Below are 13352 nucleotides of genomic sequence, written 5' to 3' on the forward strand. Positions count from 1 at the left end.
AGGCAAGGATATCGATCTTTGAGATGGGATAGCTTTTAGAGTTTAGTTTAGAAGAATCAGGGAGAAAAGGATCAACAGTGAAAGCAGAAGGTTTAGTCACAATTTTTAAAGTATTTTCATTAGGTACTTCCCATTCCTTCCATGAGTAGAAGAAGGGCATGAAAGAGTATAATGACCTGAGAATGTGGGAGTTATAGAGAAAGAGAAATGAGAAAATTCATGAAAGATAAAATCAATCTTAGTGAAATAAGGCATACACTCTAAGTATATAGGGAGTAGGGTTAGATCGAAGATGAGAAAAAGAAAAAAATTAATTGGGGAAGGTACCATGGATAATGAAATAAATAGTTGATATGAGAGAGAATAGAATTATTGAATAGGAACAAGAGTTCAGCTGAGGTTGTGAAATCTCTTTTATAATGATTAAAAATCAACTTGATTCTGACTTTTTTTTCCCAGTGACAGTTAGTAGTCCTGATGTAGGAACAGAGAAATCTGATGTGTGGAGCTTAACCTGGGATGAAGATTTAGGTTGAAAGGCAGAGAGGGACAAACCATTTTAGGGTAGTGGCAAAAAAATCATTAGCATGGTCAGTATTTGTGTCAAGACTAGTTTTATGGGCAAATTAAACCTCAGTGGGAGAAGTGGACTGGGAGAATAGGAATGGTTCATGGGAACTAAGGATTTTTGAAGATAGATTAATTTTAATGTGAGTACAAGAGAGGGAAGGATGGGGGATTATGTCTGAAGGGTTAAAACCCAAAATTTTAGATGTCAGAAATTTCACAGATTCCAAGAAAATGTGAAGCTTAAGGTGTTGGCATCTGTTTGAGTATGGTCTGGTCTAGGACTCAGGGGTGGGGAACCTGTGGTCCTGAGACCACATGTGGTCTTCTAGGTCCTTGGGTACAGCCTTTTGATTGAGTCCAAGTTTTACAGAACAAATCCTTTTATTAAGGGGATTTGTTCTGTGAAGTTTTGATTCAGTCAAAGGGCTGCACTTGAGGACAAAGAAGGCCACATGTGGCCTTGAGGTCACAGGTTCACCATCCCTGTTCTATGTTATTTCTGTTAAAGAGGCTGAAAAATTGTGTGGGGAGGTTATTAGAGGAATCATCTATATGATCACTGAAGTTCCCAAGAGTGATAATAGTTTAGATGATGAGGGAAACCATGAATCATTTATAATCCTTGAAGTTGAGAGAATGACTTAGAGAAAGCAGGAGTTGGCAAACTATGGCCCTCAGACCAAATCTATTACAGCCTATTTTTTTATTGAGGAGAGTTAAGAATGTTTTTAAATTTTAAAATACAAGAAAACTTTATTTAAAAATGTAAAAAATCTTTTTTTGGTTCTCTTACCATACAAAAGTAGTCTGTAGTTTGTCAATTCTTGCTATAGCCTATGAATATTTGGGGAATAGGAGTGAAGATAGTTATAATTCAAGTACACCCTCTCTGAGAAGAACAAAATGGCTGGTTTTGTGTTGCCAATCTCTTTCTCTTCTCCAGATAGAAATCAAAGACTTCTTTGGAAAAGGGTGGATGAAGTTTCAGATATATCTGTTCATATCTCCCTGTAAGAGAAATTTAGACAAGTCCATGTGGATATACATATAATCTATATTAAGAACACACACAGACATGTGCATGTGTGTGCATGCAAACACACACCATACATGTAGATGTGAACTGTCAGTAGATAACTAAAACAAATCTGAAAAGCAAGCCTATAATGAGTTGAAAAATGAATGGTTGACAAAGGAAAATGACATTTGTTGGAAGGGCTTTGGGAAGATGCACTAGTACACTAGTCATTGACCTTCTTATTGAGTCTCTTCCTATCATTTAAAGTCAAACTAAAATACTTCCACATTAACACAACCTTACCTGATCTCTACCGTTCATCAAAACCTTAGTTACTCAAGGAGAACTGTAGATTGGCCCCACTTTTCTGGAGAGTAATTTGGAATTACGCTTAAAAGGTCACTGTACTCTGTATGTCCTTTGATCAAGCAATACCATAAAGACAACTATCCCAAGAAGGTCAGACAGAAGGAAAGGACTTATATGCTCAAAATAGTTATATCATAGCATTTTCTTGTAGCAAAAAAAAAAAAATCTTCCCTTCCAGCACCTGATCCCACCTACTGCTCAGTCTGCCAGATACTGAATGCTCCCTCTGGGCTATATACTGACTCTGACCCCCTTTATCATTCACCTGAGAGGTAACCCAGAGACATATACAGTTTTGTACACTGGACCAAGTATTTCACTCTACAGCAATATCAATTCTGAGGTTTAGTAGTTCACCCTGTTTGAATGAACAGGGACTCACTAATTGTGATGCTTCCATTAAGTTGACAGACTGCCTCTACCTGCTAGGGACTACCAGGCTAATTACTATTTGACTAACTTGGACCTCCTGAGCCTTGTCTGATACTTCAACCTGAAAAACATTGAGACTTTCCATCTAAACTCCAGCAAAGTCTTTTTTCTGTGTTGTTTCACCTATTTAGAAAGTGAGCTCCCTGAGAACAGAGACATCTTGTATTTTCCACCTAGAGTTTTATTGCTTAACACAGTTCCTGGCACACAGTAAATACTTAATGTTATAAATGTATTTATTTCTTGGTTGATTGATTGATGACTTGAAAATTGGAAGAGTCCCCATCATTTGGAAAATAACTGAACAAATTATGGTGTAAGAATATAATGGGATATTATTGTTCTGTAAGAAATTCAGAAAAACCAAGGAAGCCATATATTAACTGATGCAAGTGATTCAATCTCAGTGTCATGGAAACCACTTTACAAAATAGAGTTGTTTATATTATAAAATGAATACACAGGGTTCACCTCTTATTACCTCCACAAAGAACATAGAGTACGTGTGGAAACTGAGGTCAAGAGAGGTAAGTCCAAGGTCATAATGGTAAAAAGGAGCAGAGTTGGGATTCAAATTAAGATGCTCTGATTCTAAATTCAGTTTAATCCATAACTCTTAGATAGGTTAAAATAGATTTTACTCCTTCCAGGTAATGTGAGCAATAAGAAGAAAAGGTCAGAAGATAAATCACATTTATTGCTTGTAATAAGTCTTGGGGATGGTCTGAATTTTCCCATTAATCAATAAAGAATTCCAGAATAGATCAAGAAATAAACGAAATACCATCACTATAATGCTTACTTTATATCCTGCAAAGAATAATGGCTAGACTACACTAAATATGTATAGTTTTTCTCTCCTGATTCTGAGTGGTTTTATTTTACATGAAGGAAGTTCCCTTATTGATATTTCTATGGATTTCCTCCAAAAGGATTCTCTTATGTGGAATAAGTTGTGAGCATGGCTTGAAGGCTTCCTAACATTGTTTACATTTATCAGTCTTTTCTTCAGTAGAAATCCTTCTGTGTACATTAAGACTTGAATTGTCTCTGAAAGCTTAATTCTTTATATTTATAAGACTTCTCTCCATTATGAATCTGATGTTGAACAAGGGATGAATGCTTAGTGAAGAGTTTCTCACACTCATTATATGTAGAAGGTTTCTCTCCTGGTACAAATTTTTCAGTGTACAGTAAGGATTGAGCTGTGAATGACACATTTCCCACATTAGTTACATGCATAAAGCTGTCTCTGGTATGAGAACTCCGATGTATATTAAGGCTTGAATATTGTCTGAAGGCTTCCCTACATTCTTCACATTCATCAATATTTCCAGTATGAATCCTATGATGTATAAAGCTTATGCAATCACAGAAGATTTTCCCCACACATGATACTTACAAGGCTTTTCTCCAGTATGAATCACTTGATGTTGAATAAAGTGTAAGAATTGACTGAAGGCTTTATCACATTCACTACATTTATAAGGTTGTTCTCCAGTATGGATCCTCTCTGATATACAATAACTTTTGAGGGTTTTTTATGAATGCTTTTCCATATTATTTACAGTCATAAATCTCTCCATTATGAATTTTCTGATGGTTGGTCATTGATCTCAAATCATGTTCTTCCTTTTCCTACTACTTTTTTCTTTTGCTCCCATTTCCCGCAGAATCTCTCCAAATGGGTAGCAAATACTATATTCCCTTTTCTGCTCTTGCTCCCTTAAATGACCCTTCTTCCAGAATTCTCTCCTTAGGAGATGTTTCAGTCTAGGCTCCAAGTCTGAAAGACATTCATATGACTTATAAATTTTCCCAGCTTTCTAAATTTGGAGAAAGAAAACTGGATATGGTACAGCGTAATTGAAAATGGTACCATAGACAAGTAACCCATGATATTAATCACTCTCAGATATAGCCTTTCAGCCTGGGAAGGAGATGATAAACCAAAGTGAGGGGAGATGAAGCATCATCTAAAGAATGGACATGTAAACTTGTGGAATTGAATGTTATAAACTAATTGTAAATAAAGTTTTTAAAAAGACTGGGCACGGGACTACTGTGTTTGGAGAGGTTATGAGAAATCATCCAGGATTCTAGGAAGTCAGAAAGTGAGGTGATCAGATAAGTTGTGATGGTATTGAGACCTTGGTTTTGGATGTAAGTACAAAATACTGATGAATAAATGAAGGACAAAGCAAGGCAAGGACAGTGGGCATGGGACACAACGTGGGATACAAACATGCTCTTGATTGTGCTGTTTCTCTGCCTAATTCAGGTGTACATCTGGTGTGAGAGAGTTCTGCTGGCAGGGCACCCTCATCACCCTGGGCCTGCCTCAGTCTCCTTTCCATCTTCTCTACAGAAGTTTGCAAGAAAAGCTATAGAGCCCTAATCTCATCCAAAATTGTCTCATTTATCCTGTCTGTCACTTCCTCCCTATTCCTCTCTTCCACCCCCAACCTCAGTCATTAAACTCCAGTAGCTCCTAGAATCTCCAGGGTCAAATATAAAAACATCTGTTTGGCATTCAAAGGCTCTTCTCCCTCCTATTTTTTTCAGTCTTCTTATACCTTATTCACCATTCCCTTTCCCCAAATATATATCCAGTGATACCAGCTTCCTTGCTGTTCTTCCCAGAAGACTTTGCATCTACAGACTCCAGGCATTTTTCCATGCCTGGAAAATCTGACTCCTACTCTTTGCCTCCTGGCTTCACTGTCTTCCTTCAAGAACTAGCTAAAATCCTATCTTCTGCTTGAAATTTTTCCTGATACCTCTCAATGTTGGTGCCTTCCCTCTCCTTACTGTCTCCATTTTATCCTTTATCTAGCTTGTTTGTACATAGTTGTTCAAACATTGTCTCCCCCACTGGATTATGATCTCCATGAGGGCAGGTAGTGCCTTTTGTCTTTGCATCCCTGGTAATAAGTTCAGTTCATGGAATATAGCAGGGACTTAATAAAAGCTGGGTACCTGGGCAGCACAGTGGATAGAGTGCTGGATGTGGAGTCAGGAAGACTTATCTTCCTGATTTCAAATCTGGCCTCAGACACTTACTTTCTCAGTCACCTTAGACAAATCACCTAACCCTCTTTGCCTCAGTTTCTTCATATGTAAAATGATCCGAAGAAGGAAATGGCAAACCACTTCAGTATCTTTGCCAAGAAAACCACAAATGGAGTCACAAAGAGTCAGACATGACTGAAATAATTGCTGACTGACTTTTATTCCATGAGGAGTATAGACACCAAAGAAGGAATAAATAAATATAAGATTTATACATACAAAATGAAAGTCTACAATAAATAGAAGGGAAGATAATGATGAAGAGAATGGAGAAAAAATCTTTTTTAGAAAAAAGGTAAAGAAAATGAAATTTTAAAAACTAAAAAATAAGTTAAAGTGATGGATAGGAAAGGAAATTTTACTTTACTTAAAAGTAATAATAAGTGAAAAAGTAATAGATAAAGCTGAGAAAGAAAAAAGGAATTAATAAGAAGCAAAACTAGGGAAAGGGGTGACAAATATGAGGAGAATGGAGGTCTTTAGATTGAAGAGAGCCATTGGAAATAGGGTTGCCTTAAAGTAGGTTAAGGGAAAATAACTCAAAGGACAAAGTCCTGAGATTACAATGGAAGAAGGGAAAAAAATTCTAACTTGGGAACATCTTCTCTAGAGATGCTTAAATCCCCCAAAGAGAAGACCACCATGATGAGGACCATCAAATTTAACACCAGGGAGCAGCAATCAATCCCAACACATCTTTGGAAATAATTACTTTAAAGTATCCAACTTTGGATCATTCAGTTTCTTCTTAGAGACCTATAAGAAGCAGGAAAACCACCACTTCTCAGGTAAGCACAGACTGCTTTTGGACCTTTCATTGTTATTAAGTTTGTCCTTATATGGAGCCTAAATCAATTGATCAAAATTTCCCATGTACTGCTCCTGGTTCTATACTCTGCAGCCAAATAGAACAAGTCCAGTTTCCTTTCAACAAGCCAGCCCTTAAAATATGGCTATCCTACATTCTTTGAATCTTCCTTCCTTCAGGTTCAACAACTCCAGTTCCTTCAATTGACTTAAGAATCCTTAACATTCTAGTCTCTCTCTTCTCGAAACTCTCTAAATTGTCAAAGTCCTTCTTAAATCATCATGCCCAGAACCTCCCATTCTAGAACAGAATGAAGGGGAACTATGTTCTAACTCTGTTAATGTTCCCTAAGTTTGCACTAGCATTTTTGACCACCGCATTCCACTGATGACTAATATTGAATTTGTAGCTAACTGAAACATCCATATCTTTTATGGAGTAGCTGCTATCTAGGAATGGGTCCATTCTATACTTGAGAAGTTGATTCTCCCCGTCCCATCCCCTTTCCCCCCATGCAAGTTTTTCACTTAGAATGTATTGAATTTCATTGCATTAGATACAGCTTAGTTCAAGAGTATTTTGGAAGATACTTTGATAATACAAAAACTGGAAATAATTTTTGAAGATTGATGACACTATCCAGAGAGCACTGGACTTGGAGTCAGGAACACGTGAATTCAAATCCTTCTTCTAGCATTTACTAGCTCTGTCACCCTGGGTGAGTCATTTATTCTCTGACTGCCTGAGTTTCCTCATTTATAAAATAGGAATCATAGTAACACCTACCTCCCAGGGTTATTGTGGGGATCAAATGAGATGCTATTTATTAAGTGCTTTGCAAACCTTGGAGTACTATGTAAATGTTATTATTATTATTACTTACAATCACAGGGAAGTGGCAGAAAGAATCTCAACCCTGCAAAATTGCAGATATGGATAATACCTCCTTGACTCTGAGGTTCTTCCTATCCTTTTCTCCTGGTCCAGAGACCCCTCCTGGAGGACTTAAATCTTTCAGCTCATGACTTTTGGTCCTGCTTTGCTAATTAGTAATTGGACTCATATGGCCCATTATATGCAAGTTGGCTCTAGCCATGCTTAATATTACATCTTGATCATCATCATGTCAGCTACCTTGCTTCTTCTCACTTCTGCTCTTCATTCAAGTTCTGCAGCCAAAATGATATTAATATTGGCTTGTTCTTGGAAAAATTGTGATCTAATCCCCTAGAGTTCCATTCAACATTGTAATTTACCAAACCCACCACTCCCCTTTATGTGTTGTTTCCCTAGTTAGAATGTAAATATAGTCAAAGAGGGCCCCAAGCAGTGTGAGTTCTGTTCTTATGTGGCTTAAAGGTAAGCAGAATTGACTTCAGCTTTTTCTCTCTGCATCCTTCTCCAAGGGAGACTTTCATTCCTGCCAGGAAGGGAAGTCAGAAGATGGGGCCAGAGCACACTACTCTCCACATAGAGAGGGCATATTGAAAATTGTTCATCTAGTGGATATTTAGAAGACATCTTGGGTTCTATCTAACATATAATTACTTTGTATTTTTGAGGGAAGGAGAACCCCAAGTTATCCAAGGCTTGACTCCATTCTCAACAACAACAAAAACAGTTCCACAATGATCACGCATAGGGAATAGCAAAGAAACCCATTTATCTAAATCAATGACAAAACAAAATCACTAAAAGTGTGCATAGGAGAATAGACATACTAGAAAATAGAGAATGAAGAACTCTCTCTTTGAGAACTAGATAACTCAGCACAAACAAGAAAGGGGGTCCCAGATTTCACCCAAGGAGAATCTCTCCAAGATTTAGAGTAGCAAGCTGAGAAGAGGGAAAGGATGGAGACTGATAGATCCTCTCATGTCTTCCCCAAGTGTTTTCCTTTATGAACCTGAAGTGGTATTGGTCTCTTCCATATTCTTTCTTGAAGCTAGAAGCCAGGAACACCTGAAGTAACTCAGTACTGGAAGAAGATTTGAAGTTTAACCATTCATAAAGGACTCTAAACCTCAAGAGTTCCAAAGGGGACTGGCCTTTGGAGAGTTCTAAATGAGACCCAAAGGGAGCTCTTGCTTGAAAGGGTCTGGCTGAGAACTGAAGCTCTCATCTCTTGACACCTCCATCTTTCTTTCTTATAGGGCAGGGCCTTGAACTCCACTAGCAAGGGGATAGTCTCAAACAAATAGGGTTTGGGACAGGTTACATAAGCATTTACAGCTCAGAAAGATGCTTAGCCTCATAAATATTTTATTTTTCATACATTTATTTATTGATTTCAGCTCATTTCTCACTCTACAGAGTACCAGTAGATACCCATAATGTTTTTATTTAGGACCTCCAGTGAAAGATAAGCTCTCTTCTCCTGAGGATGTCCTGATGCCTTTGAGCCACTCTCATTATTGGGTAGTTTGCCTTCCATGGAGGTGAAGTCTACATGTTTCCATGTTGTCACCCTAATTCTTTCCTAAACTACCACTTCTTTGACTTTTGTGGACAAGGTGGGAGAAAGGTTGAGTTCACTATATTAAAAACCATCCTTGAATTAGAACAGTGGCTGGTAAATCATATCCAGGGGTCAAATCTATTTTTGTAAGGCCAGAGAATTTATAATTTTTTTTTACATTTTGAAATTAAAATTTTTGGGGAATGTTAACATGCTCATTTCTTTATATGTTGTCTAGGGCTGCTTTCATGTTACAATGGCAGAGTTGAATAGTTGTGACAGATTCTATATGTAGCATTCTCATTGCTTCAAATTGCTACTCTGCACTGCAAATCAGACTGCAGGGTCACAGGTATAACTCAGCTGCATTTCCAGTGTCCTGTATATACCACAGACCACAGAATTTAATTTTTTATTTTAATTACTAGTGAATACCTATCATTTCAAATAAAGGAAAGACATTTTATTAACATTTTTTTTTGTGCTCAGGGTCAAGATGGAAAACTTTTGGAATGTGAAAAAGCATCCTCAACCACAATTATGAAAAACTAAATGGTTTTGGAAAGTAGCTTTTACTCAAGACTTGACAATGTTTCTAAATAAATTCAACCAAATATTTCAATAGAAAAGAGAAATTATGCACAAAACTTATGCTGCAGCAAATTATAAGTTGATGATGTTTTTTGAATCACAATGTATATCAAGCAGTTTTATGTACTCCCCATGCTCTCAGAAGTTAAAAAAAGATGAATCTCCATTCCCATACAAATTTACAGTGAACATATTTTCAAAGATCAAATTGAAACACAATTACAATGGAATTATTGGGACTTTGATGCAAGGACAAAAGGAATTTTCACATTTCAAAATTCATTTTGCTGTGCAATGGAAGAGTTTCTACTTAACTTTCAATTGGAAGTGATTTATCTGAAATGTAATGACATGCTTAGAGTCACATCTCAAGAGAAAAATACTTCCCTACCAATGAACACGCTCAATTAAAATCATATGTTGTGGACTCACATCAGTATTTGGTAGTGAACAGGTGCAGGATCTGGGAACCTCCCTTGAACTCTTATTGAATCATGCCATTTGATGAGGCATTTGCGTGAGGCCATAAGCCTTACTTTGTGGCTGGGCCCATACCTCTGTTACTAGCCTAGCCCTCCATTGTCCATCTTCTTCCCACCCTTGAGTCTATCAAAATATCAATCCACACTTGAAGTGGCCTAGTCCATCTTTGTCTGTGGTCTCTAGGTAGCCTCCAGCAACTTCCCACCCTTAATCACTCATTGACCTCCTCTGACTTCTCCTGAAGACCCTCCCCAAACTCCTCCTCTAAATTGCCCCTAGATTCCTCCCACAATCTTCTGTATATAAGACCCCACCTCACACCATGTGGTATGAGAGCACCATAGAATGACCTAGCACAGACTTACTCTGTGTCAGATGATTCTGGCCTGCTTATCCAATGCAAGTGTCACAGATACCTAGGCTCCTTAAGAGTGTACTCAATATGGCAAACTTTTAATAAATATAGTGAATATTTAATAAATTTTACTTTTCTTTGGCTGAGATGAGTCGAATTCATTTGGCAGGACCCAGTGTGTTGGAATTTTGGGGTCTCCAGAGCAACCCTAACCCTCTTTATGGGTAGCCTCTTCAGTAGTACCTATGTATGTAGGGAAAAAAATATTTTCAAGGATGAAATGCATAGATCAGCATCAACAGTAGAACATTTGCAATCAACAGTAGAACAGAGAACACTAATTTTGTACTTCAATTAAGTATAACTTTATCCCTCTAAAACGAATTCTATTCTTCTTACTAGTAGACCTATATTATAAAAATTATGCATTAATATTGTCATTATCATCATCATTAAAATTTAATTTCATTGATAAACTATTTTGAAATTATATTTTCTCTCTTATTATATCGGTACTTATATAAGGTCCCCAATTTTGCCTCTTGTCCTGCAAAGCATAAAATATATACTGTCTGGCCCTTTATAAATACAATTTTGACTTAAGAATTTGGTAGATGATAGTAACAAGCATGATGAGAGGATAAATATAAGTAGACTGCATCTATCTTAAAGGGGAAAGGCCATGGTGTTATTTTAATAGCTTTGGATGTGGCCATAGAGATTAATAAGGATGCCTGAACCTCCACCAAATTCTGAAAGATGGCATTAGACAATTGAACAAAGCAGTGGCTTCTAGTGGAGAGCATTACAGTGGATATGTGGAGGGATAAAATGTCCTCTGGGCTTAAGCAGCTCTCACTTAAATAAAGGGAATGGAAAGACTATTGGTTGAAAAAGATGGAGTAGATAGGAGAATAAATTATAATAGTAATAGTAACAACAGCAACAATAACAAGAGTGTGCTTAGTAAGAGGCCAACACTGTGCTAAGCACTTTACAATCATATCTCATTTAATCCTCACAATAAGCCTGAAGTCAGGTCTATTATTATCCACATTTTACAGATAACAAAACTGAGGCAAACAAAGGTTAAGTAATTTGCTTAGGGTCAGCTAGTAAGTGCCTGATATCAGATTTAAACTCAGGTCTTCCTAAGTCTAATACTCTATCCACTATCCATCTAGATGCCCCCATATATTACTAAGCCCACAGTGGAATAATCCAGATGATGCCTTGGGAAGAATAGGGGTGTACGAGAGCTGATAATGGGAACATACAACTTGGACCTAAATTTAGCAATGGCAAAATATGAGGAACCACTAACAACTGAAGTCTGTCTGGCATCACATTTTCTGTTAGCACAATTTAGATAGAGCATTTGTGATGGGTACAGGCTCTAGGAAACCCCTCGAACCCTGATTGAATCTTCCCACTTGATGAAGCATTTGCCTGAGGCTATAAGACTTTCATTATAGCTAGGCCCAAATCTCTGTTACTCTTAACCTAGCCTAGCCCTCCATTGTCCACCTACTTCTCTCCCTTCAGCCTATCAAAATATCTATACCCAAATCTCTTACCCTTAAACTAGCCTGGCCCTCCCTTGTCTGTCTTCTCCAGGTAGTCTTCAACTATTTCCCACCCTTAATATCATTACTGGAGACTGACCTCAGTCCCCTCAAGATCCTCCTTAGACTCCTCCTCAAGACCCTCCAAAATCCCTCCTCTAGACCACCCCTAAATCCTCCCACAATCTTTCTGTATATAAGATGCATCTTGCTTCCATAATGGGAATGGGAATTCAATCTAGCACAGACTCACTCTGTGCCAGATTATTCTGGCCTGCTTGTCAATACAAACTTCCCATATACTTAGGCTTCTTAAGAGTCTACCCATTATGGTGAATCTTTAATAAATTTTGCTTGACTTTGGCTGAGAGAAGATTTGAGTTGAATTCATTCGGCAGGACATGGCATGTTGGTATTTTGAGATCTCAAGCACCCCTCAGCCCTAAATCCCAGTACTTGCAATCATCCCAAGAGGTTTGATAAGGATTTAGAATACTGGGGCTTGGGTTTATTCCTTTCATTAAAGACCTTTTCTCCCAGAAATGAGTAGATTTGTAATCATACAAGGATAATGAAGAAAATATATTTACCCACCAGGTAATTTAGTTACTTAACTGTTCCTATTCAACATAAGGAATTAGAAGTTGTGTTAATTCCACTATCACCTTAGTGATTATGTTATATTACTCTGTTGGACAGAAGTGCTAAAAATAAGGATCAAGTTTTATTGTTCTCAGAATGGATCCCCAATATGCAATATTCATTAGGAAGAATTGATGGCCTCCTATCCTCCGAGCTCACCTCTCTTTGGCTGGCAGCACTGACTTGTTATCTAAATTGGTGGCCTTAAAACACACATAATTGGTATATTTATTTTTTCATTGTGACTTTTCTGTCTCTCCCCCTCTTACTCCCTCTCTCCTTTCTTTCTTCCCTCCCTCTGGGGGACACTTAGGCAGTTACTGATCTAGGGATACTACTGTTAGGGGACAGTACCTCTCACTGAGGAGGTGGAGAAGTGTAAATATCTATGGGAAGCAGGGGAGTGTGGGCTATGGTGACTGAAAGAAAGTAAGATTGTGTTGGGATAAGCCCTATACTCTGTGTCCCAGTAAGGATGGTACCTTGTTTCCCTGATAATAAGACACTGTCTTATTAATTTTTTTTGGACAGAAAAACACCAGAGGGCTTATTTTCAGGGGAGGGCTTATTTATTCGAAGATCCAAAAGTTTTTCTTTACAGAAAACTGCAAGATTCTTGCCATGTGACTCCTCTACAATTGCTTTCTTATACTCAACAGTATAGCTCTTCCTTTTTGTACTCATGTCTGGGGGTCAAAACAGACAGAATAATAAAATTATGACCATCAGTCCTTCTTTTCACTCCATCATGCCCCCTGAGTTCTTCTTTTTTCCTCCATCATGCCCTTTTTATCCTCCATCATGCCCCCTCACTCCCACTTACATACCGGGTTTTTATGTTGTCCTGCCTCAGCTCTCCTCCGCGGCACTGCTCTCAATGGCACCAGCAAGCAAATCACTGGGGAAGAACAGGATGACGCGCTCACTGCTGCAGCTCTGATTGGATGCAGCTCGGAGCGTGGCATGCGTTTCACCTGGGGGGGGGGGGA

The sequence above is a fragment of the Petaurus breviceps genome, unplaced genomic scaffold, assembly GCF_028583685.1.
Source record: "Petaurus breviceps papuanus isolate PSGF00001 unplaced genomic scaffold, PetGlider_PUasm1.0 42, whole genome shotgun sequence".
Lineage (NCBI taxonomy): Eukaryota > Metazoa > Chordata > Mammalia > Diprotodontia > Petauridae > Petaurus > Petaurus breviceps.